The following is a 19,642-nucleotide window of genomic DNA, read 5'->3' as shown; positions in this document are numbered from 1 at the left end:
TAACGTGCAGATGTACACAAAGACACACTAACTTGCAGATGTACACAAAGACACACTAACATGCAGATGTACACAAAGACACACTAACATGCCGATGTACACAAAGACACACTAACTTGCCGATGTACACAGAGACACACTAACTTGCAGATGTACACAAAGACACCTTAACGTGCAGATGTAAACAAAGACACACTAACTTGCAGATGTACACAAAGACACACTAACATGCAGATGTACACAAAGACACACTAACATGCAGATGTACACAAAGACACACTAACTTGCAGATGTGCACACAGACACACTAACAAGTAGATGTACACACGGACACACTAACATGAAGATGTACACAAAGACACACTAACAAGTAGATGTACACACGGACAAACTAACATGTAGATGTACACAAAGAAACACTAACATGTATATGTACACACGGACACACTAACAAGCAGATGTATACACGGAAACACTAACATGAAGATGTACACAAAGACACACTAACTTGCCGATGTACACAAAGACACACTAACTTGCCGATGTACACAAAGACACACTAACTTGCCGATGTACACAAAGACACATTAACTTGCCAATGTACACAAAGACACACTAACTTGCCGATGTACACAAAGACACACTAACTTGCCGATGTACACAAAGACACCTTAACGTGCAGATGTACACAAAGACACACTAACTTGCAGATGTACACAAAGACCCACTAACATGCAGATGTACACAAAGACACTAACATGTAGATGTACACAAAGACACACTAACAAGTAGATGTACACACGGACACACTAACATGAAGATGTACACAAAGACACACTAACAAGTAGATGTACACAAAGACACACTAACTTGTAGATGTGCACAGGGACACACTAACATGTAGATGTGCACACAGACACACTAACAAGTCGATGTACACAAAGACACACTAACATGAAGAGGTACACAAAGACACACAAACAAGTACATGTACACAAAGACACACTAACATGTAGATGTACACAAAGACACACTAACTTGTAGATGTACACACAGACACACTATCATGAAGATGTACACAAAGAAACACTAACATGTAGATGTACACAAAGACACACTGAAATGTAGATGTACACAAAGACACACTAACATGTGGATGTGCACACGGACACACTAACAAGTAGATGTAAACACGGACACACTAACATGTAGATGTGCACACAAAGACAAACTAACATGTATATGTACACAAAGACACACTAACTTGTCGATGTACACACGGACACACTAACATGTAGATGTACACACGGACACACTAACAAGTAGATGTACACAAAGACACACTAACTTGCAGATGTGCACACAGACACACTAACAAGTAGATGTACACACGTACACACTAACATGAAGATGTACACAAAGACACACTAACAAGTAGATGTATACACGGACACACTAACATGAAGATGTACACAAAGACACACTAACTTGCCGATGTACACAAAGACACACTAACTTGCCGATGTACACAAAGACACACTAACTTGCCGATGTACACAAAGACACATTAACTTGCCAATGTACACAAAGACACACTAACTTGCCGATGTACACAAAGACACACTAACTTGCCGATGTACACAAAGACACCTTAACGTGCAGATGTACACAAAGACACACTAACTTGCAGATGTACACAAAGACACACTAACATGCAGATGTACACAAAGACACTAACATGTAGATGTACACAAAGACACACTAACAAGTAGATGTACACACGGACACACTAACATGAAGATGTACACAAAGACACACTAACAAGTAGATGTACACAAAGACACACTAACTTGTAGATGTGCACAGGGACACACTAACATGTAGATGTGCACACAGACACACTAACAAGTCGATGTACACAAAGACACACTAACATGAAGATGTACACAAAGACACACAAACAAGTACATGTACACAAAGACACACTAACATGTAGATGTACACAAAGACACACTAACTTGTAGATGTACACACGGACACACTATCATGAAGATGTACACAAAGACACACTAACAAGTATATGTACACAAAGACACACTAACTTGCAGATGTACACAAAGAAACACTAACATGTATATGTACACAAAGACACACTAACGTGCAGATGTACACAAAGAAACACTAACATGTAGATGTACACAAAGACACACTGAAATGTAGATGTACACAAAGACACACTAACATGTGGATGTGCACACGGACACACTAACAAGTAGATGTGCACACAAAGACAAACTAACATGTATATGTACACAAAGACACACTAACTTGTCGATGTACACACGGACACACTAACATGTAGATGTACACACGGACACACTAACAAGTAGATGTACAAACAGAGACACTAACATGTAGATGTACACACGGACACACTAACATGTAGATGTACACAAAGAAACACTAACATGTAGATGTACACAAAGACACACTAACATGTCAATGTACACAAAGACACACTAACATGTAGATGTACACACGGACACACTAACATGTAGATGTACACAAAGACACACTAACAAGTAGATGTACACAAAGACACCTTAACGTGCAGATGTACACAAAGACACCTTAACGTGCAGATGTACACAAAGACACACTAACTTGCAGATGTACACAAAGACACACTAACATGCAGATGTACACAAAGACACACTAACATGCAGATGTACACAAAGACACACTAACTTGCAGATGTGCACACAGACACACTAACAAGTAGATGTACACACGGACACACTAACATGAAGATGTACACAAAGACACACTAACAAGTAGATGTACACAAAGACACACTAACATGCCGATGTACACAAAGACACACTAACTTGCCGATGTACACAGAGACACACTAACTTGCAGATGTACACAAAGACACCTTAACGTGCAGATGTAAACAAAGACACACTAACTTGCAGATGTACACAAAGACACACTAACATGCAGATGTACACAAAGACACACTAACATGCAGATGTACACAAAGACACACTAACTTGCAGATGTGCACACAGACACACTAACAAGTAGATGTACACACGGACACACTAACATGAAGATGTACACAAAGACACACTAACAAGTAGATGTACACACGGACAAACTAACATGTAGATGTACACAAAGAAACACTAACATGTATATGTACACACGGACACACTAACAAGCAGATGTATACACGGAAACACTAACATGAAGATGTACACAAAGACACACTAACTTGCCGATGTACACAAAGACACACTAACTTGCCGATGTACACAAAGACACACTAACTTGCCGATGTACACAAAGACACATTAACTTGCCAATGTACACAAAGACACACTAACTTGCCGATGTACACAAAGACACACTAACTTGCCGATGTACACAAAGACACCTTAACGTGCAGATGTACACAAAGACACACTAACTTGCAGATGTACACAAAGACCCACTAACATGCAGATGTACACAAAGACACTAACATGTAGATGTACACAAAGACACACTAACAAGTAGATGTACACACGGACACACTAACATGAAGATGTACACAAAGACACACTAACAAGTAGATGTACACAAAGACACACTAACTTGTAGATGTGCACAGGGACACACTAACATGTAGATGTGCACACAGACACACTAACAAGTCGATGTACACAAAGACACACTAACATGAAGAGGTACACAAAGACACACAAACAAGTACATGTACACAAAGACACACTAACATGTAGATGTACACAAAGACACACTAACTTGTAGATGTACACACAGACACACTATCATGAAGATGTACACAAAGAAACACTAACATGTAGATGTACACAAAGACACACTGAAATGTAGATGTACACAAAGACACACTAACATGTGGATGTGCACACGGACACACTAACAAGTAGATGTAAACACGGACACACTAACATGTAGATGTGCACACAAAGACAAACTAACATGTATATGTACACAAAGACACACTAACTTGTCGATGTACACACGGACACACTAACATGTAGATGTACACACGGACACACTAACAAGTAGATGTAAACACGGACAAACTAACATGTAGATGTACACAAAGAAACACTAACATGTATATGTACACACGGACACACTAACAAGTAGATGTATACACGGACACACTAACATGAAGATGTACACAAAGACACACTAACTTGCCGATGTACACAAAGACACACTAACTTGCCGATGTACACAAAGACACACTAACTTGCCGATGTACACAAAGACACATTAACTTGCCAATGTACACAAAGACACACTAACTTGCCGATGTACACAAAGACACACTAACTTGCCGATGTACACAAAGACACCTTAACGTGCAGATGTACACAAAGACACACTAACTTGCAGATGTACACAAAGACACACTAACATGCAGATGTACACAAAGACACTAACATGTAGATGTACACAAAGACACACTAACAAGTAGATGTACACACGGACACACTAACATGAAGATGTACACAAAGACACACTAACAAGTAGATGTACACAAAGACACACTAACTTGTAGATGTGCACAGGGACACACTAACTTGTAGATGTACACACGGACACACTATCATGAAGATGTACACAAAGACACACTAACAAGTATATGTACACAAAGACACACTAACTTGCAGATGTACACAAAGAAACACTAACATGTATATGTACACAAAGACACACTAACGTGCAGATGTACACAAAGAAACACTAACATGTAGATGTACACAAAGACACACTGAAATGTAGATGTACACAAAGACATACTAACATGTGGATGTGCACACAAAGACAAACTAACATGTATATGTACACAAAGACACACTAACAAGTACATGTACACAAAGACACACTAACATGTAGATGTGCACAGGGACACACTAACATGTAGATGTGCACACAGACACACTAACAAGTCGATGTACACAGAGACACACTAACTTGCAGATGTACACAAAGACACCTTAACGTGCAGATGTAAACAAAGACACACTAACTTGCAGATGTACACAAAGACACACTAACATGCAGATGTACACAAAGACACACTAACATGCAGATGTACACAAAGACACACTAACTTGCAGATGTGCACACAGACACACTAACAAGTAGATGTACACACGTACACACTAACATGAAGATGTACACAAAGACACACTAACAAGTAGATGTATACACGGACACACTAACATGAAGATGTACACAAAGACACACTAACTTGCCGATGTACACAAAGACACACTAACTTGCCGATGTACACAAAGACACACTAACTTGCCGATGTACACAAAGACACATTAACTTGCCAATGTACACAAAGACACACTAACTTGCCGATGTACACAAAGACACACTAACTTGCCGATGTACACAAAGACACCTTAACGTGCAGATGTACACAAAGACACACTAACTTGCAGATGTACACAAAGACACACTAACATGCAGATGTACACAAAGACACTAACATGTAGATGTACACAAAGACACACTAACAAGTAGATGTACACACGGACACACTAACATGAAGATGTACACAAAGACACACTAACAAGTAGATGTACACAAAGACACACTAACTTGTAGATGTGCACAGGGACACACTAACATGTAGATGTGCACACAGACACACTAACAAGTCGATGTACACAAAGACACACTAACATGAAGATGTACACAAAGACACACAAACAAGTACATGTACACAAAGACACACTAACATGTAGATGTACACAAAGACACACTAACTTGTAGATGTACACACGGACACACTATCATGAAGATGTACACAAAGACACACTAACAAGTATATGTACACAAAGACACACTAACTTGCAGATGTACACAAAGAAACACTAACATGTATATGTACACAAAGACACACTAACGTGCAGATGTACACAAAGAAACACTAACATGTAGATGTACACAAAGACACACTGAAATGTAGATGTACACAAAGACACACTAACATGTGGATGTGCACACGGACACACTAACAAGTAGATGTGCACACAAAGACAAACTAACATGTATATGTACACAAAGACACACTAACTTGTCGATGTACACACGGACACACTAACATGTAGATGTACACACGGACACACTAACAAGTAGATGTACAAACAGAGACACTAACATGTAGATGTACACACGGACACACTAACATGTAGATGTACACAAAGAAACACTAACATGTAGATGTACACAAAGACACACTAACATGTCAATGTACACAAAGACACACTAACATGTAGATGTACACACGGACACACTAACATGTAGATGTACACAAAGACACACTAACAAGTAGATGTACACAAAGACACCTTAACGTGCAGATGTACACAAAGACACCTTAACGTGCAGATGTACACAAAGACACACTAACTTGCAGATGTACACAAAGACACACTAACATGCAGATGTACACAAAGACACACTAACATGCAGATGTACACAAAGACACACTAACTTGCAGATGTGCACACAGACACACTAACAAGTAGATGTACACACGGACACACTAACATAAAGATGTACACAAAGACACACTAACAAGTAGATGTACACAAAGACACACTAACATGCCGATGTACACAAAGACACACTAACTTGCCGATGTACACAGAGACACACTAACTTGCCGATGTACACAAAGACACACTAACATGAAGATGTACACAAAGACACACTAACAAGTAGATGTACACACGGACAAACTAACATGTAGATGTACACAAAGAAACACTAACATGTATATGTACACACGGACACACTAACAAGCAGATGTATACACGGAAACACTAACATGAAGATGTACACAAAGACACACTAACTTGCCGATGTACACAAAGACACACTAACTTGCCGATGTACACAAAGACACACTAACTTGCCGATGTACACAAAGACACATTAACTTGCCAATGTACACAAAGACACACTAACTTGCCGATGTACACAAAGACACACTAACTTGCCGATGTACACAAAGACACCTTAACGTGCAGATGTACACAAAGACACACTAACTTGCAGATGTACACAAAGACCCACTAACATGCAGATGTACACAAAGACACTAACATGTAGATGTACACAAAGACACACTAACAAGTAGATGTACACACGGACACACTAACATGAAGATGTACACAAAGACACACTAACAAGTAGATGTACACAAAGACACACTAACTTGTAGATGTGCACAGGGACACACTAACATGTAGATGTGCACACAGACACACTAACAAGTCGATGTACACAAAGACACACTAACATGAAGAGGTACACAAAGACACACAAACAAGTACATGTACACAAAGACACACTAACATGTAGATGTACACAAAGACACACTAACTTGTAGATGTACACACAGACACACTATCATGAAGATGTACACAAAGAAACACTAACATGTAGATGTACACAAAGACACACTGAAATGTAGATGTACACAAAGACACACTAACATGTGGATGTGCACACGGACACACTAACAAGTAGATGTAAACACGGACACACTAACATGTAGATGTGCACACAAAGACAAACTAACATGTATATGTACACAAAGACACACTAACTTGTCGATGTACACACGGACACACTAACATGTAGATGTACACACGGACACACTAACAAGTAGATGTACACAAAGACACACTAACTTGCAGATGTGCACACAGACACACTAACAAGTAGATGTACACACGTACACACTAACATGAAGATGTACACAAAGACACACTAACAAGTAGATGTATACACGGACACACTAACATGAAGATGTACACAAAGACACACTAACTTGCCGATGTACACAAAGACACACTAACTTGCCGATGTACACAAAGACACACTAACTTGCCGATGTACACAAAGACACATTAACTTGCCAATGTACACAAAGACACACTAACTTGCCGATGTACACAAAGACACACTAACTTGCCGATGTACACAAAGACACCTTAACGTGCAGATGTACACAAAGACACACTAACTTGCAGATGTACACAAAGACACACTAACATGCAGATGTACACAAAGACACTAACATGTAGATGTACACAAAGACACTAACATGTAGATGTACACAAAGACACACTAACAAGTAGATGTACACACGGACACACTAACATGAAGATGTACACAAAGACACACTAACAAGTAGATGTACACAAAGACACACTAACTTGTAGATGTGCACAGGGACACACTAACATGTAGATGTGCACACAGACACACTAACAAGTCGATGTACACAAAGACACACTAACATGAAGATGTACACAAAGACACACAAACAAGTACATGTACACAAAGACACACTAACATGTAGATGTACACAAAGACACACTAACTTGTAGATGTACACACGGACACACTATCATGAAGATGTACACAAAGACACACTAACAAGTATATGTACACAAAGACACACTAACTTGCAGATGTACACAAAGAAACACTAACATGTATATGTACACAAAGACACACTAACGTGCAGATGTACACAAAGAAACACTAACATGTAGATGTACACAAAGACACACTGAAATGTAGATGTACACAAAGACACACTAACATGTGGATGTGCACACGGACACACTAACAAGTAGATGTGCACACAAAGACAAACTAACATGTATATGTACACAAAGACACACTAACTTGTCGATGTACACACGGACACACTAACATGTAGATGTACACACGGACACACTAACAAGTAGATGTACAAACAGAGACACTAACATGTAGATGTACACACGGACACACTAACATGTAGATGTACACAAAGAAACACTAACATGTAGATGTACACAAAGACACACTAACATGTCAATGTACACAAAGACACACTAACATGTAGATGTACACACGGACACACTAACATGTAGATGTACACAAAGACACACTAACAAGTAGATGTACACAAAGACACCTTAACGTGCAGATGTACACAAAGACACCTTAACGTGCAGATGTACACAAAGACACACTAACTTGCAGATGTACACAAAGACACACTAACATGCAGATGTACACAAAGACACACTAACATGCAGATGTACACAAAGACACACTAACTTGCAGATGTGCACACAGACACACTAACAAGTAGATGTACACACGGACACACTAACATGAAGATGTACACAAAGACACACTAACAAGTAGATGTACACAAAGACACACTAACATGCCGATGTACACAAAGACACACTAACTTGCCGATGTACACAGAGACACACTAACTTGCAGATGTACACAAAGACACCTTAACGTGCAGATGTAAACAAAGACACACTAACTTGCAGATGTACACAAAGACACACTAACATGCAGATGTACACAAAGACACACTAACATGCAGATGTACACAAAGACACACTAACTTGCAGATGTGCACACAGACACACTAACAAGTAGATGTACACACGGACACACTAACATGAAGATGTACACAAAGACACACTAACAAGTAGATGTACACACGGACAAACTAACATGTAGATGTACACAAAGAAACACTAACATGTATATGTACACACGGACACACTAACAAGCAGATGTATACACGGAAACACTAACATGAAGATGTACACAAAGACACACTAACTTGCCGATGTACACAAAGACACACTAACTTGCCGATGTACACAAAGACACACTAACTTGCCGATGTACACAAAGACACATTAACTTGCCAATGTACACAAAGACACACTAACTTGCCGATGTACACAAAGACACACTAACTTGCCGATGTACACAAAGACACCTTAACGTGCAGATGTACACAAAGACACACTAACTTGCAGATGTACACAAAGACCCACTAACATGCAGATGTACACAAAGACACTAACATGTAGATGTACACAAAGACACACTAACAAGTAGATGTACACACGGACACACTAACATGAAGATGTACACAAAGACACACTAACAAGTAGATGTACACAAAGACACACTAACTTGTAGATGTGCACAGGGACACACTAACATGTAGATGTGCACACAGACACACTAACAAGTCGATGTACACAAAGACACACTAACATGAAGAGGTACACAAAGACACACAAACAAGTACATGTACACAAAGACACACTAACATGTAGATGTACACAAAGACACACTAACTTGTAGATGTACACACAGACACACTATCATGAAGATGTACACAAAGAAACACTAACATGTAGATGTACACAAAGACACACTGAAATGTAGATGTACACAAAGACACACTAACATGTGGATGTGCACACGGACACACTAACAAGTAGATGTAAACACGGACACACTAACATGTAGATGTGCACACAAAGACAAACTAACATGTATATGTACACAAAGACACACTAACTTGTCGATGTACACACGGACACACTAACATGTAGATGTACACACGGACACACTAACAAGTAGATGTAAACACGGACAAACTAACATGTAGATGTACACAAAGAAACACTAACATGTATATGTACACACGGACACACTAACAAGTAGATGTATACACGGACACACTAACATGAAGATGTACACAAAGACACACTAACTTGCCGATGTACACAAAGACACACTAACTTGCCGATGTACACAAAGACACACTAACTTGCCGATGTACACAAAGACACATTAACTTGCCAATGTACACAAAGACACACTAACTTGCCGATGTACACAAAGACACACTAACTTGCCGATGTACACAAAGACACCTTAACGTGCAGATGTACACAAAGACACACTAACTTGCAGATGTACACAAAGACACACTAACATGCAGATGTACACAAAGACACTAACATGTAGATGTACACAAAGACACACTAACAAGTAGATGTACACACGGACACACTAACATGAAGATGTACACAAAGACACACTAACAAGTAGATGTACACAAAGACACACTAACTTGTAGATGTGCACAGGGACACACTAACTTGTAGATGTACACACGGACACACTATCATGAAGATGTACACAAAGACACACTAACAAGTATATGTACACAAAGACACACTAACTTGCAGATGTACACAAAGAAACACTAACATGTATATGTACACAAAGACACACTAACGTGCAGATGTACACAAAGAAACACTAACATGTAGATGTACACAAAGACACACTGAAATGTAGATGTACACAAAGACATACTAACATGTGGATGTGCACACAAAGACAAACTAACATGTATATGTACACAAAGACACACTAACAAGTACATGTACACAAAGACACACTAACATGTAGATGTGCACAGGGACACACTAACATGTAGATGTGCACACAGACACACTAACAAGTCGATGTACACAGAGACACACTAACTTGCAGATGTACACAAAGACACCTTAACGTGCAGATGTAAACAAAGACACACTAACTTGCAGATGTACACAAAGACACACTAACATGCAGATGTACACAAAGACACACTAACATGCAGATGTACACAAAGACACACTAACTTGCAGATGTGCACACAGACACACTAACAAGTAGATGTACACACGTACACACTAACATGAAGATGTACACAAAGACACACTAACAAGTAGATGTATACACGGACACACTAACATGAAGATGTACACAAAGACACACTAACTTGCCGATGTACACAAAGACACACTAACTTGCCGATGTACACAAAGACACACTAACTTGCCGATGTACACAAAGACACATTAACTTGCCAATGTACACAAAGACACACTAACTTGCCGATGTACACAAAGACACACTAACTTGCCGATGTACACAAAGACACCTTAACGTGCAGATGTACACAAAGACACACTAACTTGCAGATGTACACAAAGACACACTAACATGCAGATGTACACAAAGACACTAACATGTAGATGTACACAAAGACACACTAACAAGTAGATGTACACACGGACACACTAACATGAAGATGTACACAAAGACACACTAACAAGTAGATGTACACAAAGACACACTAACTTGTAGATGTGCACAGGGACACACTAACATGTAGATGTGCACACAGACACACTAACAAGTCGATGTACACAAAGACACACTAACATGAAGATGTACACAAAGACACACAAACAAGTACATGTACACAAAGACACACTAACATGTAGATGTACACAAAGACACACTAACTTGTAGATGTACACACGGACACACTATCATGAAGATGTACACAAAGACACACTAACAAGTATATGTACACAAAGACACACTAACTTGCAGATGTACACAAAGAAACACTAACATGTATATGTACACAAAGACACACTAACGTGCAGATGTACACAAAGAAACACTAACATGTAGATGTACACAAAGACACACTGAAATGTAGATGTACACAAAGACACACTAACATGTGGATGTGCACACGGACACACTAACAAGTAGATGTGCACACAAAGACAAACTAACATGTATATGTACACAAAGACACACTAACTTGTCGATGTACACACGGACACACTAACATGTAGATGTACACACGGACACACTAACAAGTAGATGTACAAACAGAGACACTAACATGTAGATGTACACACGGACACACTAACATGTAGATGTACACAAAGAAACACTAACATGTAGATGTACACAAAGACACACTAACATGTCAATGTACACAAAGACACACTAACATGTAGATGTACACACGGACACACTAACATGTAGATGTACACAAAGACACACTAACAAGTAGATGTACACAAAGACACCTTAACGTGCAGATGTACACAAAGACACCTTAACGTGCAGATGTACACAAAGACACACTAACTTGCAGATGTACACAAAGACACACTAACATGCAGATGTACACAAAGACACACTAACATGCAGATGTACACAAAGACACACTAACTTGCAGATGTGCACACAGACACACTAACAAGTAGATGTACACACGGACACACTAACATAAAGATGTACACAAAGACACACTAACAAGTAGATGTAGACAAAGACACACTAACATGCCGATGTACACAAAGACACACTAACTTGCCGATGTACACAGAGACACACTAACTTGCAGATGTACACAAAGACACCTTAACGTGCAGATGTAAACAAAGACACACTAACTTGCAGATGTACACAAAGACACACTAACATGCAGATGTACACAAAGACACACTAACATGCAGATGTACACAAAGACACACTAACTTGCAGATGTGCACACAGACACACTAACAAGTAGATGTACACACGGACACACTAACATGAAGATGTACACAAAGACACACTAACAAGTAGATGTACACACGGACAAACTAACATGTAGATGTACACAAAGAAACACTAACATGTATATGTACACACGGACACACTAACAAGCAGATGTATACACGGAAACACTAACATGAAGATGTACACAAAGACACACTAACTTGCCGATGTACACAAAGACACACTAACTTGCCGATGTACACAAAGACACACTAACTTGCCGATGTACACAAAGACACATTAACTTGCCAATGTACACAAAGACACACTAACTTGCCGATGTACACAAAGACACACTAACTTGCCGATGTACACAAAGACACCTTAACGTGCAGATGTACACAAAGACACACTAACTTGCAGATGTACACAAAGACCCACTAACATGCAGATGTACACAAAGACACTAACATGTAGATGTACACAAAGACACACTAACAAGTAGATGTACACACGGACACACTAACATGAAGATGTACACAAAGACACACTAACAAGTAGATGTACACAAAGACACACTAACTTGTAGATGTGCACAGGGACACACTAACATGTAGATGTGCACACAGACACACTAACAAGTCGATGTACACAAAGACACACTAACATGAAGAGGTACACAAAGACACACAAACAAGTACATGTACACAAAGACACACTAACATGTAGATGTACACAAAGACACACTAACTTGTAGATGTACACACAGACACACTATCATGAAGATGTACACAAAGAAACACTAACATGTAGATGTACACAAAGACACACTGAAATGTAGATGTACACAAAGACACACTAACATGTGGATGTGCACACGGACACACTAACAAGTAGATGTAAACACGGACACACTAACATGTAGATGTGCACACAAAGACAAACTGACATGTATATGTACACAAAGACACACTAACTTGTCGATGTACACACGGACACACTAACATGTAGATGTACACACGGACACACTAACAAGTAGATGTACACAAAGACACACTAACTTGCAGATGTGCACACAGACACACTAACAAGTAGATGTACACACGTACACACTAACATGAAGATGTACACAAAGACACACTAACAAGTAGATGTATACACGGACACACTAACATGAAGATGTACACAAAGACACACTAACTTGTAGATGTACACACGGACACACTATCATGAAGATGTACACAAAGACACACTAACAAGTATATGTACACAAAGACACACTAACTTGCAGATGTACACAAAGAAACACTAACATGTATATGTACACAAAGACACACTAACGTGCAGATGTACACAAAGAAACACTAACATGTAGATGTACACAAAGACACACTGAAATGTAGATGTACACAAAGACACACTAACATGTGGATGTGCACACGGACACACTAACAAGTAGATGTGCACACAAAGACAAACTAACATGTATATGTACACAAAGACACACTAACTTGTCGATGTACACACGGACACACTAACATGTAGATGTACACACGGACACACTAACAAGTAGATGTACAAACAGAGACACTAACATGTAGATGTACACACGGACACACTAACATGTAGATGTACACAAAGAAACACTAACATGTAGATGTACACAAAGACACACTAACATGTCAATGTACACAAAGACACACTAACATGTAGATGTACACACGGACACACTAACATGTAGATGTACACAAAGACACACTAACAAGTAGATGTACACAAAGACACCTTAACGTGCAGATGTACACAAAGACACCTTAACGTGCAGATGTACACAAAGACACACTAACTTGCAGATGTACACAAAGACACACTAACATGCAGATGTACACAAAGACACACTAACATGCAGATGTACACAAAGACACACTAACTTGCAGATGTGCACACAGACACACTAACAAGTAGATGTACACACGGACACACTAACATAAAGATGTACACAAAGACACACTAACAAGTAGATGTACACAAAGACACACTAACATGCCGATGTACACAAAGACACACTAACTTGCCGATGTACACAGAGACACACTAACTTGCAGATGTACACAAAGACACCTTAACGTGCAGATGTAAACAAAGACACACTAACTTGCAGATGTACACAAAGACACACTAACATGCAGATGTACACAAAGACACACTAACATGCAGATGTACACAAAGACACACTAACTTGCAGATGTGCACACAGACACACTAACAAGTAGATGTACACACGGACACACTAACATGAAGATGTACACAAAGACACACTAACAAGTAGATGTACACACGGACAAACTAACATGTAGATGTACACAAAGAAACACTAACATGTATATGTACACACGGACACACTAACAAGCAGATGTATACACGGAAACACTAACATGAAGATGTACACAAAGACACACTAACTTGCCGATGTACACAAAGACACACTAACTTGCCGATGTACACAAAGACACACTAACTTGCCGATGTACACAAAGACACATTAACTTGCCAATGTACACAAAGACACACTAACTTGCCGATGTACACAAAGACACACTAACTTGCCGATGTACACAAAGACACCTTAACGTGCAGATGTACACAAAGACACACTAACTTGCAGATGTACACAAAGACCCACTAACATGCAGATGTACACAAAGACACTAACATGTAGATGTACACAAAGACACACTAACAAGTAGATGTACACACGGACACACTAACATGAAGATGTACACAAAGACACACTAACAAGTAGATGTACACAAAGACACACTAACTTGTAGATGTGCACAGGGACACACTAACATGTAGATGTGCACACAGACACACTAACAAGTCGATGTACACAAAGACACACTAACATGAAGAGGTACACAAAGACACACAAACAAGTACATGTACACAAAGACACACTAACATGTAGATGTACACAAAGACACACTAACTTGTAGATGTACACACAGACACACTATCATGAAGATGTACACAAAGAAACACTAACATGTAGATGTACACAAAGACACACTGAAATGTAGATGTACACAAAGACACACTAACATGTGGATGTGCACACGGACACACTAACAAGTAGATGTAAACACGGACACACTAACATGTAGATGTGCACACAAAGACAAACTAACATGTATATGTACACAAAGACACACTAACTTGTCGATGTACACACGGACACACTAACATGTAGATGTACACACGGACACACTAACAAGTAGATGTACACAAAGACACACTAACTTGCAGATGTGCACACAGACACACTAACAAGTAGATGTACACACGTACACACTAACATGAAGATGTACACAAAGACACACTAACAAGTAGATGTATACACGGACACACTAACATGAAGATGTACACAAAGACACACTAACTTGCCGATGTACACAAAGACACACTAACTTGCCGATGTACACAAAGACACACTAACTTGCCGATGTACACAAAGACACATTAACTTGCCAATGTACACAAAGACACACTAACTTGCCGATGTACACAAAGACACACTAACTTGCCGATGTACACAAAGACACCTTAACGTGCAGATGTACACAAAGACACACTAACTTGCAGATGTACACAAAGACACACTAACATGCAGATGTACACAAAGACACTAACATGTAGATGTACACAAAGACACACTAACAAGTAGATGTACACACGGACACACTAACATGAAGATGTACACAAAGACACACTAACAAGTAGATGTACACAAAGACACACTAACTTGTAGATGTGCACAGGGACACACTAACATGTAGATGTGCACACAGACACACTAACAAGTCGATGTACACAAAGACACACTAACATGAAGATGTACACAAAGACACACAAACAAGTACATGTACACAAAGACACACTAACATGTAGATGTACACAAAGACACACTAACTTGTAGATGTACACACGGACACACTATCATGAAGATGTACACAAAGACACACTAACAAGTATATGTACACAAAGACACACTAACTTGCAGATGTACACAAAGAAACACTAACATGTATATGTACACAAAGACACACTAACGTGCAGATGTACACAAAGAAACACTAACATGTAGATGTACACAAAGACACACTGAAATGTAGATGTACACAAAGACACACTAACATGTGGATGTGCACACGGACACACTAACAAGTAGATGTGCACACAAAGACAAACTAACATGTATATGTACACAAAGACACACTAACTTGTCGATGTACACACGGACACACTAACATGTAGATGTACACACGGACACACTAACAAGTAGATGTACAAACAGAGACACTAACATGTAGATGTACACACGGACACACTAACATGTAGATGTACACAAAGAAACACTAACATGTAGATGTACACAAAGACACACTAACATGTCAATGTACACAAAGACACACTAACATGTAGATGTACACACGGACACACTAACATGTAGATGTACACAAAGACACACTAACAAGTAGATGTACACAAAGACACCTTAACGTGCAGATGTACACAAAGACACCTTAACGTGCAGATGTACACAAAGACACACTAACTTGCAGATGTACACAAAGACACACTAACATGCAGATGTACACAAAGACACACTAACATGCAGATGTACACAAAGACACACTAACTTGCAGATGTGCACACAGACACACTAACAAGTAGATGTACACACGGACACACTAACATGAAGATGTACACAAAGACACACTAACAAGTAGATGTACACAAAGACACACTAACATGCCGATGTACACAAAGACACACTAACTTGCCGATGTACACAGAGACACACTAACTTGCAGATGTACACAAAGACACCTTAACGTGCAGATGTAAACAAAGACACACTAACTTGCAGATGTACACAAAGACACACTAACATGCAGATGTACACAAAGACACACTAACATGCAGATGTACACAAAGACACACTAACTTGCAGATGTGCACACAGACACACTAACAAGTAGATGTACACACGGACACACTAACATGAAGATGTACACAAAGACACACTAACAAGTAGATGTACACACGGACAAACTAACATGTAGATGTACACAAAGAAACACTAACATGTATATGTACACACGGACACACTAACAAGCAGATGTATACACGGAAACACTAACATGAAGATGTACACAAAGACACACTAACTTGCCGATGTACACAAAGACACACTAACTTGCCGATGTACACAAAGACACACTAACTTGCCGATGTACACAAAGACACATTAACTTGCCAATGTACACAAAGACACACTAACTTGCCGATGTACACAAAGACACACTAACTTGCCGATGTACACAAAGACACCTTAACGTGCAGATGTACACAAAGACACACTAACTTGCAGATGTACACAAAGACCCACTAACATGCAGATGTACACAAAGACACTAACATGTAGATGTACACAAAGACACACTAACATGAAGATGTACACAAAGACACACTAACAAGTAGATGTACACAAAGACACACTAACTTGTAGATGTGCACAGGGACACACTAACATGTAGATGTGCACAGGGACACACTAACATGTAGATGTGCACACAGACACACTAACAAGTCGATGTACACAAAGACACACTAACATGAAGAGGTACACAAAGACACACAAACAAGTACATGTACACAAAGACACACTAACATGTAGATGTACACAAAGACACACTAACTTGTAGATGTACACACAGACACACTATCATGAAGATGTACACAAAGAAACACTAACATGTAGATGTACACAAAGACACACTGAAATGTAGATGTACACAAAGACACACTAACATGTGGATGTGCACACGGACACACTAACAAGTAGATGTAAACACGGACACACTAACATGTAGATGTGCACACAAAGACAAACTAACATGTATATGTACACAAAGACACACTAACTTGTCGATGTACACACGGACACACTAACATGTAGATGTACACACGGACACACTAACAAGTAGATGTACAAACAGAGACACTAACATGTAGATGTACACAAAGACACACTAACATGTCAATGTACACAAAGACACACTAACATGTAGATGTACACACGGACACACTAACATGTAGATGTACACAAAGACACACTAACAAGTAGATGTACACACGGACACATTAACATGAAGATGTACACAAAGACACACTAACTTGCCGATGTACACAAAGACACTCTAACTTGCCGATGTACACAAAGACACACTAACTTGCAGATGTACACAAAGACACACTAACTTGCAGATGT

This window comes from Gasterosteus aculeatus, chromosome 15 (assembly GCF_964276395.1).
Source record: "Gasterosteus aculeatus chromosome 15, fGasAcu3.hap1.1, whole genome shotgun sequence".
Taxonomy (NCBI): Eukaryota; Metazoa; Chordata; class Actinopteri; order Perciformes; family Gasterosteidae; genus Gasterosteus; species Gasterosteus aculeatus.
Note: the sequence above shows the minus strand (reverse complement) of the source record.